Genomic DNA, 24,805 nt, shown 5'->3' on the forward strand with positions numbered 1-24,805 from the left:
CCTTGACAATGTACCAACCATTTGAGCTATTGAAAAACATCTAATTAGCTAGCTCCATCCGTGACATTTCAAGCTAGCAGTGGAGTGAGCTTACACCTGGCAAACCGGTGCGCCTGGCACCTACTACCATACACTGTTCAAAGCAGGTGTTCTTACAGTTTTTTTCGATTGCTAAACGACAGTGGACACAACTGGAGTCACATGTGCAAAACTCTAACTACAGTCTGCACAGCAGCAGTTCATGTGGACCAAACTCTAGTTCGTTTTTCATTGCTTGAACACAGTTTTCAAAACTCTACACACTTATCCCATGACTTTAACCACAACCTGCACAACACTGGATTTACAGCACTTTGTTCAAATGCTAACACACTGCTGTCAAAACTGTGAACCACACATTCAAAACGGAATAGATTTCAGCCTTGTGCCTTTCAAACACTGCTGATTGCAATTTCAGCTGAAAGGCTAAGCAGGTGTCTTGTTTTAGACTTGTTAGTGAACACACACACATATTACAGTATATATAGATAGAGCTCAGAAAGACTCATTTTGGAAATGGAAAAAGGAAGATGGGTTCGTGGAGGGAGAAGGGTGGCAGGGAGAGGGCGGATGCGTGGAGGAAGACAAAGAAGACAAAGAGCTGTTATTTCAGATGAAATAAGGGCTACACTTATAGACCATGTCGTGAACCATGGTCTCTCATTGAGAGGCAGGGTTGAGGGTGCAACCCAATCTGCAAAGATCCACAGTGGCATCTGTAATGCGAATTTTCCATCATGCAAACAGGTGAGAGTTACATCCTTACAGTAAATGAAAACATTACAGGAATCTATTTTGTATTGCAATTATACAATATTTACACAGATATATATTACAGTAAGTTTGACTGTAAAATATATTTTTACAACAGGACCCAAAGGCTTCCCCCAACAGGGGGAAGAGGACAAATATTTTCAGATGCGCAGTAAAATGCTATTGTTGACATGGTTGTTGTCAACAATGCAATAAAACTGCGGGATATTCAAGATAGAGTGCTGACTGATAATGATATATTTGAAAATGTTAATTCTGTCAGCACAACAACTATTGCTCGAGTCCTAAAGAAACACCAAGTTACAATGAAACAGTTATACACTGTACCGTTCGAGAGAAACAGTGAACGGGTAAAAGAGCAAAGATACCAATATGTCCAGGTAAGACGTCTGAGGTTACGTACACAGCTATACAAAATATTTACAGTAAAAATAAACACTAGCATTTCTACAGTAAAACTGTGCACTTACTGTTTTTCAGAGAGTAATGGAGGTGGAAGCACTGGAAAGACCACATTCATTTGTATTTATCGATGAGGCTGGATTTAACCTTGCCAAAACACGGTGCAGAGGAAGGAATGTTATAGGTCAAAGGGCCACTGTGGAGGTTCCAGGCAAAAGGGGGGGAAATATCACCATGTGTGCTGCAATGGCCAATGATGGTTTGCTTCTCAACACACCACTCATTGGTCCATACAACACAGAAAGGCTTATAGCTTTCCTAGAACAGCTCTATGCTCAGCTAGTGCCAGCAGAACAGGGGGAGCCAGTAAGAAACCCCCAAGTTTTTGTCATAGTTTGCGATAACGTTGCTTTTCACCACTCTGCAGCTGTCACAGATTGGTTTGCAGCACATCACAGATTTATGGTTTTGTACCTGCCTGCATATTCACCCTTCCTCAACCCAATAGAGGAGTTTTTCTCTGCCTGGAGGTGGAAAGTGTTTGGTCACCACCCACATGACCAAATGTCTCTTTTGGAAGCCATGCGTGCCGGATGTGAGGACACGAGTCCAGAGGACTGCCAGGGATGGATAAGGCACTCCAGAAGGTTCTTCCCCAGGTGCATGGCAAGAGAAAACATTAGATGTGATGTTGAAGAAAACCTGTGGCCTGATGCTAGAGAGAGGCAGGATTAGCCCCTCAATTATTTGTTCGAATTACAGTATGTACTTTTAGTTTCTACCTTTTTTTTCTCATTACTGTAATTCTGTAAATTACTACAGACTATTGAAGCAAACTGCTAATTTTCATTTACCTTAAAGAATTGTTATGTTCTAAAAATTTTAATAAATCATGTGAAAGAATGTCACTCTTTTCGTTGAAGAAAATATTACTTTGTATGAAGTAACTGAAATTGTTCAAACTGTAAAGATGAAAAGTTTGTATTTTCTGTATTGGTGTTTGATGCTAGTGTTTTTACTCTCAGTGTGTTCTGAGTGACAGTGTGTGTTATCTCAGTGAGGGTTGTTCATAGTGTTTGGCTGCACTGAGAGTGTTTTGAGACATGTGTTAAGAGTTGTGTTGCTTGGAATGAGTTTTGCAGGTGATGTGAACTGCTTAGCTCAGGTGACTGTTGGTAGTGCAGACTGTAGTTAGAGTTTTGCACATGTGACTCCAGTTGTGCCCACTGTCGTTTAGCAATCGAAAAAAAAACTGTAATGTTTGTACACTCAGTGTATTTCAGGGGTGGGTAAACTACAGGGGGAGGGGAATACTAGATAGAAAGTATGTAGAAATGATAAATAGACATATATATTTTCAAATAACTGCCCTTTTTCTGGCACACAAATTGATATATATATATATATAAATATATACAGTACCAGTCAAAGGTTTGACACACCTGAAATATGTAACAGACATATTTCAACATCAACTGTTCAGATGAGACTGTGTGAATCAGGAATTCTTGGTTGAATTGTTAAAAAGAAACCACTACTAAAGGACACCAATAATAAGAAGAGACTTGCTTGAGCCAAGAAACACAAGCAATGGACATTAGACCGGTGGAAATCTGTCCTTTGGTCTGATGAGTTCAAATTTGAGATTTGTGGTTCCAACTGCCGTGTCTTTGTGAGACACAGAGTAGGTGAACGGATGATTTCTGCATGTGTTGTTCCCACCGTGAAGCATGGGGGAGGAGGTTTGATGATGCTTTGCTGGTGACACTGTCTGTGATTTATTTAGAATTCAAGGCACACTTAACCAGCATGGCTACCACAGGATTCTGCAATTATACGCCATCCCATCTGGTTTGCGCTTAGTGGGGTGGGTGGCAGGTAGCATAGTGGTTAGAGCGTTGGACGATCAAATCCCCGAGCTGACATGGTAAAAATCTGTCGTTCTGCCCCTGAACAAGGCACTGTTCCTAGGCCGTCATTTACAATAAGAATTTGTTCTTAACTGACTTGCCTAATTAAATAAAGGTAAAATAAAAAATAAAAAATTCAACAGGACAATGATCCAAAACACACCTGGCTGTATAAGGGCTATTTGACCAAGAAGGAGAGTGATGGAGTGCTGCATCAGATGACCTAGCCTCCACAATCACCTTACCTCAACACAATTGAGATGGTTTGGGATGAGTTGGACCGCAGAATGAAGGAAAAGCAGCCAACAAGTGTTCAGCATATTTGGAAACTCCTTCAAGGTTGTTGGAAAAGCATTCCTCATGAAGCTGGTTGAGAGAATGCCAAGAGTGTGAAAAGCTGTCATCAAGGCAAAGGGTGGCTACTTTGAAAAATCTCAAATGTATATTTGTATTTGTTTAACACTTTTGGTTGCTACATGTTTCCATGTGTTATTTCATAGTTTTGATGTCTTCACTATTGTTCTGCAATGTGGAAAATAGTAAAAATAAAGAAAAACCCTTAAATGAGTAGGAGTGTCCATCGCTGTAATTGGTAGTTACAGTCTTGTCCCACTGCTGCAACTCCCATACGGACTCAGGAGAGGCAAGGGTCGAGAGCCATGCGTCTCCCGAAACACGACCCCTCCAAGCCACACTGCTCTTGACACACTGCCCGCTTAACCCGGAAGCTAGTCGCCCCAATGTGTCGGAGGAAACTACAAGGAGTCGCTAGAGCGCAATGGGACAAGGACATCCCAGTCACCCTCCCCTAACCCGGACGATGCTGGGCCAGTTGTGCGCTGCCTCATGGATCTCCCGGTCACGGCCGGCTACGACACAGCCCGGGATCAAACCTCGATCTGTAGTGACGCCTCTAGCACTGCAATGCCGTGATTTAGACCGCTGCACCACTTGGGAGGCCCTGCAAATTGATTTTGATGGACAAATCGGTCAAGAAAAAAATCTGTTGGGCCTCGGTTGAATTATTTGTCAAATACAATATTTGTCATGGCATTTTTCTTGAACCATGATCCTCTGAACCATGATCCTGTGCGAGTTAATTAGAACGTGTGTTGAAGATGTCGTTCCCATAGCAACGATTAAAACATTCCCTAACCAGAAACCGTGGATTGATGGCAGCATTCGTGTGAAACTGAAGGCGCGAACCACTGCTTTTAATCAGGGCAAGGTGTCTGGTAACATGACTGAATAAAAACAGTGCAGCTATTCCCTCCACAAGGCTATCAAACAAGCTAAGCGCCAGTACAGAGACAAAGTAGAATCTCAATTCAACGGCTCAGACACAAGAGGCATGTGGCAGGGTCTACAGTCAATCACGGACTACAGGAAGAAACCCAGCCCAGTCACGGACCAGGATGTCTTGCTCCCAGGCAGACTAAATAACTTTTTGCCCGCTTTGAGGACAATACAGTGCCACTGACACGGCCTGCAACGAAAACATGCGGTCTCTCCTTCACTGCAGCCGAAGTGAGTAAGACATTTAAACGTGTTAACCCTCGCAAGGCTGCAGGCCCAGACGGCATCCCCAGCCACGCCCTCAGAGCATGCGCAGACCAGCTGGCCGGTGTGTTTACGGACATATTCAATCAATCCCTATACCAGTCTGCTGTTCCCACATGCTTCAAGAGGGCCACCATTGTTCCTGTTCCCAAGAAAGCTAAGGTAACTGAGCTAAACGACTACCGCCCCGTAGCACTCACATCCGTCATCATGAAGTGCTTTGAGAGACTAGTCAAGGACCATATCACCTCCACCCTACCTGACACCCTAGACCCACTCCAATTTGCTTACCGCCCAAATAGGTCCACAGACGATGCAATCTCAACCACACTGCACACTGCCCTAACCCATCTGGACAAGAGGAATACCTATGTGAGAATGCTGTTCATCGACTACAGCTCGGCATTCAACACCATAGTACCCTCCAAGCTCGTCATCAAGCTCGAGACCCTGGGTCTCGACCCCGCCCTGTGCAACTGGGTACTGGACTTCCTGACGGGCCGCCCCCAGGTGGTGAGGGTAGGCAACAACATCTCCTCCCCGCTGATCCTCAACACTGGGGCCCCACAAGGGTGCGTTCTGAGCCCTCTCCTGTACTCCCTGTTCACCCACGACTGCGTGGCCACGCACGCCTCCAACTCAATCATCAAGTTTGCGGACGACACAACAGTGGTAGGCTTGATTACCAACAACGACGAGGCGGCCTACAGGGAGGAGGTGAGGGCCCTCGGAGTGTGGTGTCAGGAAAATAACCTCACACTCAACGTCAACAAAACTAAGGAGATGATTGTGGACTTCAGGAAACAGCAGAGGGAACACCCCCCATCCACATCGATGGAACAGTAGTGGAGAGGGTAGCAAGTTTTAAGTTCCTCGGCATACACATCACAGACAAACTGAATTGGTCCACTCACACAGACAGCATCGTGAGGAAGGCGCAGCAGCGCCTCTTCAACCTCAGGAGGCTGAAGAAATTCGGCTTGTCACCAAAAGCACTCACAAACTTCTACAGATGCACAATCGAGAGCATCCTGGCGGGCTGTATCACCGCCTGGTATGGCAACTGCACCGCCCTCAACCGTAAGGCTCTCCAGAGGGTAGTGAGGTCTGTACAACGCATCACCGGGGGCAAACTACCTGCCCTCCAGGACACCTACACCACCCGATGTTACAGGAAGGCCATAAAGATCATCAAGGACATCAACCACCCGAGCCACTGCCTGTTCACCCCGCTGTCATCCAGAAGGCGAGGTCAGTACAGGTGCATCAAAGCTGGGACCGGGAGACTGAAAAACAGCTTCTATCTCAAGGCCATCAGACTGTTAAACAGCCACCACTAACATTGAGTGGCTACTGCCAACACACTGTCAATGACACTGACTCTACTCCAGCCACTTTAATAATGGGAATTGATGGGAAATGATGTAAATATATCACTAGCCACTTTAAACAATGCTACCTTATATAATGTTACTTACCCTACATTATTCATCTCATATGCATACGTAGATACTGTACTCTATATCATCGACTGCATCCTTATGTAATACATGTATCACTAGCCACTTTAACTATGCCACTTGGTTTACATACTCATCTCATATGTATATACTGTACTCAATATCATCTACTGTATCTTGCCTATGCTGCTCTGTACCATCACTCATTCATATATCCTTATGTATATATTCTTTATCCCCTTACACTGTGTATAAGACAGTAGTTTTTTGGAATTGTTAGTTAGATTACTTGTTCGTTATTACTGCATTGTCGGAACTAGAAGCACAAGCATTTCGCTACACTCGCATTAACATCTGCTAACCATGTGTATGTGACAAATAAAATTTGATTTGAATTGATTTGATTTCTATGAGATGGAAGACTCCGGCCTCAATTACTTTTAAAGGTATATGATCCTAGTCATCACACGTATATCTTTCAAATCCCTGTGGCTATAGGAAAGGATTACTGCCGCTACCTTGCTCTCAAACCAAGTTGCATAATTTGAGGATGCAAACTGAAGTGAAGATATCCCTGTGCTTATAACATTTACAGAAAACCCATAGGTATCCATGGAAATTCAGAACCTCCAACCAGGAGTAAGAATTATCTTTCGAGAAAGTCATTGAGTTGTGGGCACATGAGTCACTTGTGAAATTAGATTATTGCTGTGACTCAAGTGTTGCATCCCCAATGGCACCCTATGGGCCCTGGTCAAAAGTAGTGCACTATATAGGGAATAGGGTGCCATTGGGGATGTAAACAAGATGATTCACCCATACTTCCCGGGGTGACCACAAGTCAGATGGAACACTAGCGGAAATGGAAAATCAAGTGTTTTCTCTGTCACAGATCAAATTAGACACCATATGTCTGTGTGTGTGTGTGTGTGTGTGTGTGGATATGGTGTGTGTATAAATGAGAGAAGGGTTTAAAGATCTGCTTTCCTGATAAGTGTTATTTTCACCTCATTCTCAGCCCTGATTTCAATATTTTTTCTAAGAAAGCATTTATGAATAGATATAGTGGAACGATCCTTTAATAATAGATATTTTGCAAAGATAAGATAATTAACAACTGAAAGAGTACCAGATGAGAGTACACACTAGAAAAAGGCTAATATACTGTCGATACAGAGAGCGAGTAAACCTGTCTGTTACCTACAGTAGATGTACTGTAGTTGTCAATGACATCAAATTCCTGATTGGGGGACAAGAAGTGAGTACACATGGAAAAAAGGCTAACATACAGTATTGTAAACACCTTTCTGTTGCTACCTTTAGTAGGTGTTGTTAATGATATCAGTGTATTACTCAACAGCTGCTCCTCCAGGCAATGCTCATCTATTGTACACATAGAGCTGTCTAAGAGAGAAACACACTGGCACACTATTACAACCTGTCTTTGGATCACAATGACTAGTGTTTGCGTTTGTTCTCCATTACAGACACCTGAGGTTCAATATACAGTACATTATGTCAGCAATCTGAGGAGTAGCAGACAGATTTTATAGAGACATTTATAGCTTGAGGGCCGGGCGCCAGTCTCATGAATGGAGTTGGCCCGATGCTCTTGAAAACCAACCTCTTTCTCAGCATTTCTCTCTCCCTCTCTCTTTATTGCACTCTTGCTCTCTCTGCACCCCTCTCTCTCTGCCTCTCTGTCTCTCTCTCGCTCTCTGCATCACTCACCCCCATTCTTTTTCACTTATCATACCCTCTCTTCCAAACCCCCCCACCCCCTCTCCCCCTCCACCCCCCCTCTCTTTCTTTCTCTATTTTCCTGTCTGCTTCACTACATTGTTCCCCCATGCCTGTCTAGTCCATGTTTCCTACATGGTACTGCTAAACAGTTAGTGACAGCCATCCTATGACTGTTCTGTTCTGCAGTACTGCTGCTTTCCTTGCATGCTCATGACACACTCACTCCTGTACTGCAGTGGCTTCCGGATGCCTTTGCTGTGTGTGTGTGTGTGTGTGTGTGTGTGTGTGTGTGTGTGTGTGTGTGTGTGTGTGTGTGTGTGTGTGTGTGTGTGTGTGTGTGTGTGTGTGTGTGTGTGCGTGAGCGTGTGCATGCGTGAGTGGGTGTGTGTGTGTTTGTGTGTGTGTGTATGTGTGTTTGTGTGTGTGTATGTGTGTTTGTGTGTGTGTATGTGTGCAGCCCTATATCCCCAGACTGAATCACTGACTATCTAAGATGAATCAGCCAATTATGCACTATGAGTGTTCAGGTTTTCACGCCAGCTGTCACAACTTATACCTTTCTCTCTCAGTTCACCACTGTCACAGTCACAGAGCATATCCAGTCATCTAACCTCACCTTGGTGCCATAACTCCTTCCCCAAAAATGTTGGTCTAGATACTGTAATGTTGGTGTAGACTTTAGCCCTGGCAGACTCCATGTCAATCTAAACACGTATTGGTTACTCAATAACTGTTACTGCTTGACCAAATAAATATCAAATAAAACCTGATAGACTTAATAAAAGTTAATTGAAAAAAGAATGTGACATTATTTCTACATTTGCAGTGTGTTATGGTATTATAGCTGTTTTCTTTTCCACTCTTAGTGGCAACTAGATAGGGTCGGCAGATGTGTGTGCTGTTGTGGCCTAGTTAAGTTGGGCTTTCAGCAACAACTAATCTGGACATATTCATTATGATGAGAACTCCAGTGAGTATGCATTACACATAAAAAATACACTTGAAACTTGGTTTCTCTTTGTGGGATATATTATTGGTGTGTTTGTCTGTTTCTTTCCCAGTCCCATTGAGGCTATAATTGAGGAGCAGATGCTGTGTTGTGGCCTGATTTGGTGGGATGGAGTTTTGGCCTGCCTGGTGACATCAACAGTGGTAAATGTAGTAAATGAGGCCTAATAGGTCAATAAGAAAGACAGTTCCCAACCTCGCTAGTTGTCAATTTTCCCCTCTCCACTCATACCACTCCCAGAAAATTTTAATTGAAAACAATCACAGTAAGGTACCTAATTGTTACCCAGAAATGATTTGATATTGAGATAAAAATGGATACACTGGATCTTTAAAGATAGGCTTAATCTGGAGTGGCCTGGCGTTTGGGTCTTTTTCTACTCCACTATGTTTTCCTCAGAAACCAAATATCATCCTGTTAAGTGTTAAGAAACACCCACTAAATTAATCATAGCTAATTAAAATGAATTGCTCACTGGAAGGAAACATCTGAAACAAGGACAGAAAGACGTTGTATATGTCCCAAAAGGCACCCTATTCCCTATATAGCGCACTACTTTTGAACAGAGTCCTAAGGGCCCTGGTGAAAAATAGTGCACTCTACAGAGAATAAGGTGCCGTTTGGGACGTAGGTATCACCTCTCGTTTTCCAGCCTCCTCCACTTATCTTGTTACCTTTAACTCTTCTAATGCTCTCCTTGGCCTTGGTAATCATGTTAATGTAGGAGGCAAAGCACCAACACACAACATTAAGCAATCTTTACACTGACAATACCCAGCAGCAGTACTACTACTAGCAGACATGGGTTCAACTACTATTGAAAACTTTCAAATACTTTAAGTGTTTGCTTTAGCCTGCCTGGATGCTTTGCTTTCATCTCAATTATATGTATCTGTCTCTTCAATTTAGCCCAAAATGGTTGAGGAAAAGAGGTCAGGGTATCATCAAGAGGTACTGACCATTATATTCATGTCTGTCTTCTCTCTTCCCTGAAGCTTAACTGTACTCATTTAATATTGGTCCGACTTCAAACATACACTTCTTATGATATTCTCTCTCCTTCTCTCTAAGTTTCTTCAACTACCAGTAACCAATCTGAAACAACAGCGGGAGAACTAAAAAGGAACATGGTGCAACATACTGGTGAGTGTAGTCTAGATAGGGTTATGTCAGTAAAGTTGGTAGCCAATCTGTTCATGTTTAATTTCTATTGCAAAATACTGCATCGAAAGGCTCTTTAACAAAGTAAGAAAAAAAACAGAATATATAAATATTTTATAAACCTGTCAGTTTGCCTATGGGTTTAACCTCAAGCATAACTACTCAATTAAAATGATTCATTAAATAAAAAATACATATTTATTTTATAGAGGCTGCACATAAACCACTGCTGGACACATTAATCAGAAGCCCTTAACTAATATGAGTAATTTCTAAATGTGTGTCCCAAATGGCACCCTAGTCCCTATAAAGTGTTGACTATGAAGAGTTTAGGGTACCATTTCAGACGCAAACAAAACCTCTGGCTCATAAAATGTTCTACATATGTAGAATCTTCATTTGATTACCCTGTTGCAGGAGAACATTTCTGAAATGCAGGAAATGTACAAACTTGTAGTGTTGTTGAGGTTTAAAAAGTTTGGGATTTACACTTTGAAATTTCAGACTTGATTTTCCCTTATGGAAAATGTATCAACCCCTACAGAAATGTCCATGAATTATAATCCACACAGTAATTTACATTTCCTGTTGCTGCAAGATTTTTTTCTGCTGTAGCAAACTGCTCCAATAATAGGCCTAAACTCCATTTCTAAATCTGTGTATTCAGGGTCAAAAATGTACTTAAAGTGTAGCAAGGCTTGATGTGAAATACAATAAAAATCCACTAAAAACCTAACAAACATCAGAGATAGCTACCACACTGTAAACATTGTCAGGTGACAATGTATCTTAAATATATAATACATTGGGTTTAAAGATGGTGGCAATTCTAAATGCCTTTCCATTTAAACAATAAAAAAACCTGTGAACAGTTTACGCTTCATATTTCAAGATTTTTTCATGTTATCTACAGCATTGGTGACTGTAACTGTGCTGCTGGCAACAATTTAATTCATTTTTTTTTTTGCCGATGTTTACTGACACCGGTCATATTCATCAGTAATTCTGCTCTCTTGCACACTCAGACAAGTGTTCTGAAATCGGAGTAGATAGCCAGAGTGAATTTACGAATGCACCCCTAGTGAGTGCATTTTATTTGCTGTGCTGTGTGCTCACTACACGGTTACCTAGCGACAGGCCTTCCTGAATACAGAACAGTACTGTATATTTAACAGCTGTTTTCTCATTCTATTGTAGAATTATATCGCTCCTTAGCTGGAAACAAAAGCTCTGTGGCTGCATCCCAAATTGCACCCTACTCACATATACTGCACCATAGGGCGTTGACCAAAAGTAGTGTACTAGGCAGGGAATTGGGTGCCATTTGAGACAGACACTATGAGAAATTGTTCCTCACTTGAAACTCCATTAGAATCTCATCATGGAGGTGCTCCGGCGCCTGTAGGCGTCTGCTCCTCTCCTCTCGTTGCCCCTCTGGCTCCAGGATTGGATGACACAGAGACGCTATAACAGCTACAGCTACAGCACTCCGAATAATACAAGGTCTTAAATTACACTCCTCAGTTTTACACTCACAGCAGCAGCAGGATGGGGATGGAGAGGCGTTGGTGCTTTAATGAGCCCTGCTTGAGACATAAGTCTTTCCTGCACTGCATAAGCAACAAGGCAGACAACCACCAGAGTGACAGTACTAAGAGGACATGAGGTTTTAATGTAACGCCATCAAAAGAAAGTACAGTGTGGGTAATCATGTTTCCTTTAAGCCACTTTGTTATCTAATCCACGAGGGCATTCCAAATAGCACCATGTTCCCTTTATAGTGCACCTTTTTCAAAACAGGGCCCATAGGGCTCTGGCCATAAGTAATGTACTATATTTGGATTAGGGTGCCATTTGGGAGACAGACCAAGGCTTACTTAAAGCACTTTCTATTTCCTCCAATGTGTGATGACGAGTGCATAGGAAATCCCAATGCACATCACCTTCAATGTACTGGGCCCAAATAATTCCTGTGTGATATGACCAACAAAAGAATAACAAGAACAGGTATGCTGTGCCTTTATACAGTACAGAGAGTGGCATAAGTTTGACAGAGGATTAAGGTATAATTTCATATGAAATGTGTCAGGGTTAGTGACACAGGGCCAAATCGATCTGACACTTCAACAGGGCCTTCTCTTTAGGTTAACAGAGTGGTGAGAGTAGGGTTGAATAGAGGGAACTGGGTTAAATCATATCAAACTTTATTTGTCACATGCGCCGAATACAACAAGTGTAGACCTTACCATGAAATGCATACTTACAAGCCCTTAACGAACAGTGCAGTTCAAGAAGAGTTAAGAAAATATTGACCAAATAAAAGGTAACACAATTCAAAGCATGACGTTAAATGATATGCCTCTCTAAATCTGGTTTCTCTATGGCCTTCTCTCTGCTATCTGCATGATCCATCATCAACGCTCAGGTTGGGGACAGACAGCGCATCTTAGTAGGCTATGGAGCGCAGTCCACAATGCAACTATCATCTTATCATCTTTTTTCTTGTCACAGGTAGGCCTACATTTGCTGCAGCATAGCCTATGCTACAGTAGGATAATATAAAGACTGAATGCGTGTCTAATATACATATCTCCATCTGTCACTTAATTTTTTTATTGTAAAGATACTTTAAAAAATATTTGCAGCTGAAGAGTTATATAACAATATACCACTCGAGTATCATTGCTTCAACTCAGTGCGTACTTGAGCACTCTGTTATTCTCTCTCTCCATCAACTCCATTCAAATTGAATCCAAAATAATCATGTTCAAGATTTAGATATATATTATATATGTAAACAGAGCATTGCATGTTTTCTCCCATCTTCATGGTTTGAACGAGGTGTGTAATTCCAGTCCGTATAATACATTACACTACATTAATCCAGTACACACTCAAATGTATTAGTCTACTGAAGCTTGTTTAATTTATTTACCCAAGACAGAATAGCCACTTCTATGGCCTTTTATGTTTTTCTGTCGTGCGTCACCATAGGCTATGTACTGGATGGTGGCACAATCATTTGGGCTTTTTTTGGGCTTGGGCTCATAAAATGTCTTTAATGTAGGGCTCATAAAATGTCCATAATGTTTGGCTCTAGAAGAAAATGAAACGCACACCTATATAGAAAAGGTTCTGGCTGGTGGAGTAGAAAACGTAAAAATAAAGGAGAGCCGCGTTTCGACAGGCAAGCTGTCTGATGAAGACAGCTTGCCTGTCGAATCGGACAGGGGGGCGGTATTGAGTAGCTTGGATGAATAAGGTGCCCAGAGTAAACTGCCTGCTACTCTGTCCCAGATGCTAATATATGCATATTATTAGTAGTAGTATTGGATAGAAAACACTCTGAAGTTTCTATTACTGTTTGAATGATGTCTGTGAGTATAACAGAACTCATATGGCAAGCGAAAACCTGAGAAAAAACAGGAAGTGGGAAATCTAAGGCTTGTAGTTTTTTAACTCAGCCCCTATTGTAGATACAGTGGGATATTGCACTTCCTAAGGCTTTCACTAGATGTCAACAGTCTTTAGAACTTTGTTTGAGGATGCTACTGTGAAGTGGGCACGAATGAGAGAGGAATGAGCCAGGTGTCTAGCAGAGTGCCACAGGCTCTGAGGCATGGTTACGAGAGAGTTAGCTCTCGTTCCATTGCTTTTCTACAGACAGCAATTCTCCGGTTGGAACATTATTGAAGATTTCGGCAGGGTAGCCTAGTGGTTAGAGCATTGGACTAGTAACTGAAAGGTTGCAAGTTCAAATCCCCGAGCTGACAAGGTACAAAATCTGTTGTTCTGCCCCTGAACAGGCAGTTAACCGCCGTCATTGAAAATAAGAATTTGTTCTTAACTGACTTGCCTAGTAAAATAAAGGTAAAATAAATAAATAAATTATGATAAAAACATCCTAAAGATTGATTTTATACATAGTGACAAGACAACATGACAAGTTTCTATGGGCTGTAACGGAACTTTTTGAACTTTTCGTCCGACGTTCGGCTGGATCTGAACGCGCTTTTGGATTTGTTTTCCAAACACCCTAACAAAAGAAGCTATTTGGACATAAATGATGGACATTATCGAAGAAAACAAACGTTTATTGTGCATTTTGATGAAGATCATCAAAGGTAAGTGAATATTTATAATGCTATTTCTGACTAATGTTGACCACCCAATATGGCAGATATCTTTTTGGCTGCTTTGTTGTCTGAACGCTGTACTCAGATTATTGCTTGGTTTGCTTTTTCCGTAAAGTTTTTTTGAAATTTGACACAGCGGTTGCATTAAGGAGAAGTATATCTCTAATTCCATGTATAACACTTGTATTTTCATCAACAATTATAATGTGTATTTCTGTAAATAGATGTGGCTCTCTGCACAATCACTGCATGTTTTAGAACTACTGAATGTAATGCGCCAATGTAAAAGGATATTTTTTTTATATAAATATGCACTTTATCGAACAAAACATACATGTATTGTGTAACATGAAGTCCTATGAGTGTCATTTGATAAAGATCATCAAAGGTTAGTGATTAATTTTATCTCTTTGTGCTTTTTGTGACTGGACAAATGGCTGTGTTTTTCTGTGAGTTGGTGGTGACCTAACATAATCGTTTGTGGTGCGTTTGCTGTAAGGCATTTTTCAAATCACACACTGTGGCTGGATTAACGAGAATTTTATCTTTAAAATGGTGTAAAATACTTGTATGCTTGAGGAATTTTAATTCTGAGATTTTTGTTGTTTTTAATTTGGCGCCCTGCACTTTCACTGCCTGTTGGCGACATGGGACGTTACTGTCCCACATATCCCAGAGAGGTTAAAAATAAAGGAGAGCCGCACACTCTAGGAGCTCAGATGCAAAAAATGTAATATCCAACGTTTCGAAAGTTGGATATTACATTTTTTGCTTTTGAGCTCCTAGAGTGTGCGGCTCTCCTTTATTTATAATGTTTGGCTCGTCAGGCTCAGGTAGCTGTCACATCAGCTTTCGCATTTGACTCCCCCTCCTGTCCAGCTCAGGCATTCGGCATCACCGGCCATCTAGCTGCTGCCTAACCTGCTGCTGGCAAACGCCCTTCACTCATCAACCCCGGACTTGTCTCATCATCATTACACACACCTGGACGTGCTGTTCCTCCTTTTTCCGTAGTGTATTTCTGTATTGTTTTAGTGATTCACCATAGTGGAGGCGTAGACTCAGGTTTCCTAGGTCTCTGTTTTTGGTAGAACAGGTTTCTCAATTTCTTTCTTAGGTTTTTGCATTCTTCATCAAACCATTTGTCATTGTTCATATTCTTTGGTATTCTGTTTGAAATTTTTAGATTTGATTGGGAAGCTATCAAAGGTCAAATATATATTTTATATTTTCTACTGCCAAGTTTACACCTTCACTATTACAGTGGAATGTTTTGTCCAGGAAATTGTCTAAAAGGGACTGAATTTGTTGTTGCCTAATTGTTTTTTGGTAGGTTTCCACAATACATTCCTTCCATCTATAGCATTTCTTAATATTACTCAGTTCCTTTGGATTTGATGCCTCATGACTGAGTATCACTCTGTTCAAGTAAACTGTGATTTTGCTGTGATCTGATAGGGGTGTCAGTGGGCTGACTGTGATCGCTCTGAGAGACCCCGGGTTGAGGTCAGTGATAAAGTAGTCTATAGTACAACTGCCAAGAGATGAGCTATAGGTGTACCTACCATAGGAGCCCCTCAAAGCCTACCATTTACTATGTACATACCCAGCATGCGACAGAGCTGCAGGCGTTGTGACCCGTTTTTGTTGGTTATGTTGTCATAGTTGTGCCTCGGCGGGCATATGGGGGAGGGAATACTGTCAACTCCAGGCATGTGTTTGTCCCCCTGTGTGCTGAGGGTGTCAGGTTCGTGTCTGGTTCTGGCATTTACAGTTGAAATCGGAAGTTTACATACAAGATGGCGTAGCAGTCGGACGTGTGTTTTTGCCTTGTCCCTTCCAGTCCCTTGTAAACATTGTTGTTTTTCCCCCCGTTTTTTCCCGTATATACAGTGGGGAGAACAAGTATTTGATACACTAACAATTTTGCAGGTTTTCCTACTTACAAAGCATGTAGAGGTCTGTAATTTTTTATCATAGGTACACTTCAACTGTGAGAGACGGAATCTAAAACAAACATCCAGAAAATCACGTTGTATGATTTTTAAGTAATTCATTTGCATTTTATTGCATGACATAAGTATTTGATCACCTAACAACCAGTAAGAATTCCGGCTCTTACAGACCTGTTAGTTTTTCTTTAAGAAGCCCTCCTGTTCTCCACTCATTACCTGTATTAACTGCACCTGTTTGAACTCATTACCTGTATGAAAGAGACCTGTCCACACACTCAATCAAACAGACTCCAACCTCTCCACAATGGCCAAGATCATAAAGCTGTGTAAGGACATCAGGGATAAAATAGTAGCCCTGCACAAGGCTGGGATGGGCTACAGGACAATAGGCAAGCAGCTTGGTGAGAAGGCAACAACTGTTGGCGCAATTATTAGAAAATGGAAGAAGTTCAAGATGACAGTCAATCACCCTCGGTCTGGGGCTCCATGCAAGATCTCACCTCGTGGGGCCTCAATGATCATGAGGAAGGTGAGGGATCAGCACAGAACTACACGGCAGGACCATAAGCCACTACTTGGGCTACAATACCTCTTTTTGCCAACTGGCCTGGACCCCGCCGACTCATCACGACTGGACCACCGACGTGATTCGACCGATGGGGTTTTTCTCAACTGGCTCCGCCGTCGCTTTGTCCCCTGAAATCCCATCCGCTAGCATGCTAGCCGCACCCTGCTAGCTGTCCAGAGCACATGGGACTGTTAGCTTAAGAGGCCCACCGGACAAATTCTTTGGCCACTATACCTATTCTGCCAATTGGTCTGGTTTACCACACGGAGTTCTGCTGATCATTCTGCAGCAGTAATAGGACGAGGGGGCCACAAGAAGACTTTCTTCTGTCGCAACGTCCCTCCAAGGCCCTTCTGTCAGCTTGCTAGCCCCGGCCCGCAAGCTGCCTGAAGCCACTCACTGGACTCCTATGATCACTCGGCTACGCATGCCTCTCGCTAATGTCAATATGCCTTGTCCATTGCTGTTTTGGTTCGAATTTAATGCCTTATTTCACTGTAGAGCCTCTAGCCCTGCTCAATCCGCCTTATTTAACATTTCAGTTCCACCTACCACACATGTGGTGATATCACCTGGTGTAAATTATATTTCTAGGGACAATATCTCTTTCATCATCACCCTATGCACAGGTTTACCCTCACTGTATCCCTAACTATAACATTTTCCGACAAGATAGAACTGCCAAAGGGGTGGTGTTGCAATCTACTGCAGAGATAGCCTGCAGAGTTCTGTCTTACTATCCAGGTCTGTAACCAAACAATTCGAGCCTCTACTTTTAAAAATCCACCTTTCCAGAAACACTGTTTCCGCTTGCTATAGACAACCCTCTGCCCCCAGCTATGCCCTGGACACCATATGTGAACTGATTGCCCCCCATCTATCTTCAGAGCTTGTGCTGCTAGGTAACCTAAACTGGGACATGCTTAACACCCCGGCCATCCTACAATCTAAGCTCAATGCCCTCAATCTCTCACAAATTATCAATGAACTCACCAGGTACAACCCCAAATCCATAAACACTGGCACCCTCATAGATATCATCCTAACCAAATTGCCCTCCAAATATACCTCTGCTGTTTTTAACACAGATCTCAGCGATCACCAACTACTTCTCTGATAGAGTTCAGTGTGTCATTGCCTGCATCCATAACGGATCTGTGGTCAAACGACCACCCCTCATCACTATCAAACACTCCCTAAAACACTTCAGTGAGCAGGCCTTCCTAATCGACCTGGCCCGGGTATCCTGGAAGGTTATTGACCTCATCCCGTCAGAGGATGCCTGGTCATTCTATAAAAGTGCCTTCCTCAAAAGTGCCTTCCTCATCTTAAATAAGCATGCCCCTTTCAAAAAATGTAGAACCAGGAACAGATATAGCCCTTGGTTCTCTCCAGACCTGACTGCCCTTGACCAGCACAAAAACAACCTGTGGCGTTCTGCATTAGCATCGAATAGCCCCGTGATATGCAGATTTTCAGGGAAGTTAGGAACAAATATACACAGGCAGTTAGGAAAGCTAAGGCTAGCCTTTTCAAGCAGAAATTTGCATCCTGTAGCACAAACTCAAAAAGGTTCTGGGACACTGTAAAGTCCATGGAGAATAAAAGCACCTCCTCCCAGCTGCCCACTGCACTGAGGCTAGGAAACACTGTCACCACTGAAAAATCCACTATAATTGAGAATTTCAATAAGCATTTCTCTACGGCTGGCCATGCTTTCCACCTGGCAACCCCACCCCTGTCAACAGCCCTGCACTCCTCACAGCAACTCGCCCAAGCCTCCCCCATTTCTCCTTCACCCCAATCCAGATAGCTAATGTTCTTAAAGAACTGCAAAACCTGGACCCCTACAAATCAGCCGGGCTAGACAATCTGGACCCTCTCTTTTTAAAGTTATCTGGCAAAATTGTTGCAGCCCCTATTACTAGCCTGTTCAACCTCTCTTTTGTATCGTTTGAGATTCCCAAAGATTGGAAAGCTGCCACGGTCATCCCCCTCTTCAAAGGGGGAGACACTCTAGACCCAAATTGCTACAGACCTATTTCTATCCTACCCTGCCTTTCTAAGGTCTTCGAAAGCCAAGTCATCAAACAGATTACCGACCATTTCAAATCCCACCGTACTTTCCCCGCTATGCAATCTGGTTTCAGAGCTGGTCATGGGTGCACCTCAGCGACGCTCAAGGTCCTAAACGATATCATAACCGCCATTGATAATAGACATTACTGTGCAGCAGTATTCATAGACCTGGCCAAGGCTTTCGTCTCTGTCAATCACCACATTATTATTGGCAGACTCAACAGCCTTGGTTTCACAAATGATTGCCTCGCCTGGTTCACCAACTACTTCTCTGATCGAGTTCAGTGTGTCAAATCTGAGGGCCTGTTGACCGGACCTCTGGCAGTCTCTATGGGGGTGCCACAGGGTTCAATTCTCGGGCCGACTCTCTTCTCTGTTTACATCAATGATGTCGCTCTTGCTGCTGGGGATTCTCTGATCCACATCTATGCAGACTTCACCATTCTGTATTCTTCTGTCCCTCCATTGGACATTTTTAACTAACCTCCAGACAAGCTTCAATGCCATACAACACTCCTTCCGTGGCCTCCAAATGCTCTTAAATGCAAGTAAACCCTAAATGCAAGCTCTTCAACCGATCACTGCCCGCACCTGCCCGCCTGTCCAGCATCACTACTCTGGACGGCTCTGACTTAGAATATGTGGACTACAGACTCACATTAAGCATCTCCAATCCAAAATTAAATCTAGAATCGGCTTCCTATTTCGCAACAAGGCATCCTTCACTCTGCTGCCAAACATACCCTCGTAAAACTGACCATCCTACCGATCCTCGACTTCGGCGATGTCATTTTAAAATAGCCTCCGACACTCTACTCAATAAATTGGATGCAGTCTATCACAGTGTCATCCATTGTCACCAAAGCCCCATATATTACCCACCACTGCGACCTGTATGCTCTCGTTGGCTGGCCATCGCTTCATACTCGTCGCAAAACCCACTGGCTCCAGGTCATCTACAAGTCTCTGCTAGGTAAAGCCCCGCCTTATCTCAGCTCACTAGTCACCATAGCACCACCCACCCGTAGAACGCGCTCCAGCAGGAATATCTCACTGGTCACCCCCAAAGCCAATTCCTCTTTGGCCGCCTTTCCTTCCAGTTCTCTGCTGCCAATGACTGGAACAAACTGCAAAAATCACTGAAGCTCGAGACCCATATCTCCCTCACCAGCTTTAAGCACCAGCTGTCAGAGCAGCTCACAGATCACTGCACCTGTACATAGCCCGTCTGTAAACAGCCCATCCAACTACCTCATCCCCATACTGTATTTATTTATTTATCTTGCTTCTTTGCACCCCAGTATCTCTACTTGCACATTCATCTTCTGCACATCTACCATTCCAGTGTTGTCACGGCTCTCGTCGGAATGAGGATCGGACCAAAACGCAGCGTGGTAAGTGTTCATGATTCTTTATTACTCAAAAACACTCAAACAAAAATAACAAATTGAAAAAACAAAACAGTTCTGTCAGGTGCAGACACTAAACAGAAAATAACTACCCACAAAACACAGGTGGGAAAAAGGCTGCCTAAGTATGACTCCCAATCAGAGACAACGATAGCTGCCTCTGATTGGGAACCACACTCGGCCAAAAACAAGAAATAGAAAACAAAGTAATAAAGAACCTAGAATGCCTATCCTAGTCACACCCTGGCCTAACCAAAATAGAGAATCTAATTGCTATATTGTAATTACTTCGCCACCATGGCCTATTTATTGCCTTACCTGCCTTATCTTCACCTCATTTCCACTCACTATATAGATTTTTCTTTTTTCTACTGTATTATTGACTGTATGTTTGTTTATTCCATGTGTAACTCTGTTGTATGTGTCAAACTGCTGTGCTTTATCTTGGCCAGGTCGCAGTTGTAAATGAGAACTTGTTCTCAACTAGCTTACCTGGTTAAATAAATAAAACATAGGTTGGAGTCATTGAAACTCATTTTTCAACCACTCCACAAACTTCTTGCTAACAAACTATAGTTTTGGCACGTCGGTTAGGACATCTATTTTGTGCATGACACAAGTCATTTTTTCCAACAATTGTTTACAAACAGATTATTCACTTAAATTCACTGTATCACAATAACAAATTATGTGGATATATTGAAGCAACATCTCAAGACATCAGTCAGGAAGTTAAAGCTTGGTCGCAAATGGGTCTTCCAAATGGACAATGACCCCAAGCATACTTCCAAAGTTGTGGCAAAATGGCTTAGGGACAACAAAGTCAAGTTATTAGAGTGGCCATCACAAAGCTCTGACCTCAAGCCTATAGAAAATGTGTGGGCAGAACTGAAAAAGCGTGTGCAAGCAAGGAGGCCTACAGACCTGACTAGGTTACACCAGCTCTGTCAAGAGGAACGGGACAAAATTCACCCAACTTATTGTGGGAAGCTTGTGGAAGGCTACCTAAAACATTTGACCCAAGTTAAACAATTTTAAGGCAATGCTACCAAATACTAATTGAGTGTATGTAAACTTCTGACCCACTGGGAATGTGATGAAAGAAATAAAAGCTGAAATAAATCATTCTCTATACTATTATTCTGACATTTCACATTCTTAAAATAAAGTGGTGATCATTACTGACCTAATTGACTCACGTTTTAATGACTCCAACCTAAGTGTATGTAAACTTCTGACTTCATCTGTACATATGACATTTGAAATGTCTTTATTCTTTTTGAACAAGCCCTATGGGCCCTGGACAAAAGTAATCTACTTTATATGGCATAGGATGCCATTGGGGATAAACCCTGTGTCTTGTTTCATCGCTTTGAGGAAACCTTTCCTCAATTACTTTTCACAGTGGGTCCCCTCTATCAGAGTGGGCTCTCTGCCACCCCAATATCATTAATCTCCCATAATAATACCTTAATCAAGGCCAGCAGAGGGAAACAACATGGTAATACAGGAAGTAATTACCACTTCCCTATGGGGGTAGAACAGACCACAACAGACTGGCCACACAGTTGGTCACCTCGGCATCAAGAACCAAATCTCCTGTGTTCTGTACAGTTCGTAGATGAAAATGTTTTGTCTGTCATGGGATACTACACAATAGGCCTTGTTTGGTTGTGTCCACCTGTACTATTTGGTCTTCAACACTTTTCCCATGGGAGACTACAGAAGCCCTGTTTATACCTGCTGCTAACATGTGTCCTTCGTCCTCATCTTGTGCTGATCTTTCCCATTTACACTTATAAGATCTGATCACAAACAGTTCATAATGCATCTTTTAATCATCTACACCAGTCTAAAAATGTGGGCACGATCAGAATGTGGACAAGATCAGGAAAAAAGATGCATGTTAGAACCAGGTATAAACAAGGCTAGACTACCACAGTCTGGCAGGACAGTAGGACACACGGTGGTTGTCTAAACTAAAAATATCCTCCTGCACTGTCGGGTACAACAGAGCTCAAACAGTCTGGTCACACAGAAGGCTATGTAATGTCCAGTGGAGGCTCCTCAGAGGAGGAAGGGGAGGACCATCCTCCTCAGTGAAATTTCATAAAAATAAAAAGAGTAAACATGTTATTGTTTTTAGATAAAACTATATTACATTTTTATTTTTTTTATTTTATTTCACCTTTATTTAACCAGGTAGGCTAGTTGAGAACAAGTTCTCATTTGCAACTGCGACCTGGCCAAGATAAAGCATAGCAGTGTGAACAGACAACACAGTTACACATGGAGTAAACAATTAACAAGTCAATAACACAGTAGAAAAAAAGGGGAGTCTATATACATTGTGTGCAAAAGGCATGAGGAGGTAGGCGAATAATTACAATTTTGCAGATTAACACTGGAGTGATAAATGATCAAATATATTATGTCATCAAATAATTGATTAAATAACACTGTTTTGCAATTAAGGTCTACAGTAACTTCAACAGCACTGTATGGGATAGCACCATTGTGCAGCCAGAGGACATCTAGCATCTGTCCTCCTCTGGCTATATTGACTTCAATACAAAACCTAGGAGGCTCGTAGGCCTCACCCCTTCCATAGACATACATGGTAATTATGTCCACCCCCGGAGGATATCCTCCAACCAATCAAAGCTTTTGCAGTATGAACTGACATGGTGTCCATCCAATCACATAATTAGGATCAGAGAATTAACCTATTGAGTGTTATTGGGATTGTGCCACAGATTAAGTGAAAAGTGATAGTTGAGCATTTTTGGGATATTATTTAATAAAATAAAAAAAATCTAATTATAGGAGGCTGAGGAGGTATATTATAAATAGTTTTCTTGGTTTTAGAACTTTATTTTTGTGTCCATTTAGTGCAATTTATAAAAATGTTCCTTGCTATCTCCAGTAGCTAGATAGCTACCAGCGTGAGTGTTCAGTTTTCTGCGGCAGAATGGTAGAATGGCCAATGCTGCCCTAAAATATTGTGGACTTTTTGTTGAAGAACCCCTTACATTCTCTGGGGTACACAGAAAAGGTGAGAATTAAAAGTGAGGGTCGACCTTTGCCTGAGATCAGTTTCATGAAGAAGGATGAAAGTTGAGGGTGTTCAATAACAACTGGTATCAAAAGTATAGCTGGTTAACAGGGAGCCTTTCATCAAGCCGCCTGTATTGCTGGCCTTGCCTTCGTTTTTGGGCATGCAATCATTTGCTTTTAGAGGACACAAGGACATGGTCGAAAAGCATTAAGTATTTATGGCAATTTAGCTAGCTAGCTTGCACTTGCTAGCTAATTTTCCATATTTAGCTAGCTTGCTGTTGCTAGCTAATTTGTCCTGGGATAAAAACATTGAGTTGTTATTTTACATGAAATGTATAAGGTCCTCTACTCCGACAATTAATCTACACATAAAATGGTCAACCGAATCGTTTCTAGTCATCTCTCCTCCATCCAGGCCTTTTCTTCTCTTGACTTTATATTGCGATTGGCAACTTTCATAAATTAGGTGCATTATCGCCACTGACCTCGTTCGTCTTTCAGTCACCCACGTGGGTATAACCAATGAGGAGATTGGCACTTGGGTATCTGCTTCTATAAACCAATGAGGAGATGGGCGAGGCAGGACTTGCAGCACGATCTGCATCACAAAAAGACCTGACTTCTATTTTAGCCCTTGGCAACGCAGATGCTCGTTGGCACGCGTGAGCAGTGTGGGTGTAACAATTGAATAATATAGATTTCTAAATGTATTTTTAGCATGCGACGCGAGCGGTGTAGTCAGCCTGTTAGGCTTTCCACTTTCCTCCGCCGGTTATTTATTTAGCAAAGATGATAAAACATAATCACTCCGGAGAGACTCAAGCAAAAACTCATGATATCAATGTTGCATCAGCCTAGGCTACACCTAAACATTAGAGATCTGACATACTGTATGGGATGAAAACGAGACTATTTTTCAGTCTGATCAACTGTAGGCTACTAATAAGAGCAGCTGCATACAGCCTATGCACCCTGTCCATCTGGTCAGGGTAAACTAATTGGTAACATTATGTATTTGTAGTGCATTTGTGTGTCAGGAGAAAATGTGATCAAATTTAGTTCATATTCAAAATTGGGCTGGCTAGGCTGCCTATACGTTTTTAATCCATAATGATTAACTGGAATGAATGAATCAACATAATAGTGATGACTGATGTGAGTAAATGTTTTGTAAGCCCTACAGTTGCATAAGCCTGCATGATGCAAACATGCATAAAGCAAGCTCAGCCCTGTGAGTTATATTGTCTATCAGTTGTTGTCTATGTGTCTGGGTAGAGGAAATCCCCTTCCTAATCTAGTCTAAATATAATTTATATGAACAAATATAAGGTAGCTGCAGTTTGACAGGGTTTTCATCCCCCCAGGGCTAGGAGTTTTATCAGGAGTTTTTAAAAATCTGATTAGGAAAAACTGGTTCCATCATAGCCCATATATAACCTTTTAACAACTGAATAATCACTGGCATACCTTATAGTGTCCAGAATTTTCCTAGTTAGGTTAACATATAAGGAAAAACTCCAGGCCCCAGGGGGTAAAAATT

At 42.2% G+C, this 24,805-nt stretch overlaps 1 protein-coding gene across 3 annotated transcripts in view; it reads right to left on the reverse strand.

Annotated features, from left to right (window-relative positions):
• The window catches only part of LOC112224306 (zinc finger protein 385B), a 135,565-nt gene that overhangs the window by 14,185 nt on the left and 96,575 nt on the right, over nt 1-24,805 (reverse strand). The gene's annotated exons all lie outside the window — the stretch shown is intronic.

This window comes from Oncorhynchus tshawytscha, linkage group LG03 (genome assembly GCF_018296145.1).
Source record: "Oncorhynchus tshawytscha isolate Ot180627B linkage group LG03, Otsh_v2.0, whole genome shotgun sequence".
NCBI classification, from domain to species: Eukaryota; Metazoa; Chordata; class Actinopteri; order Salmoniformes; family Salmonidae; genus Oncorhynchus; species Oncorhynchus tshawytscha.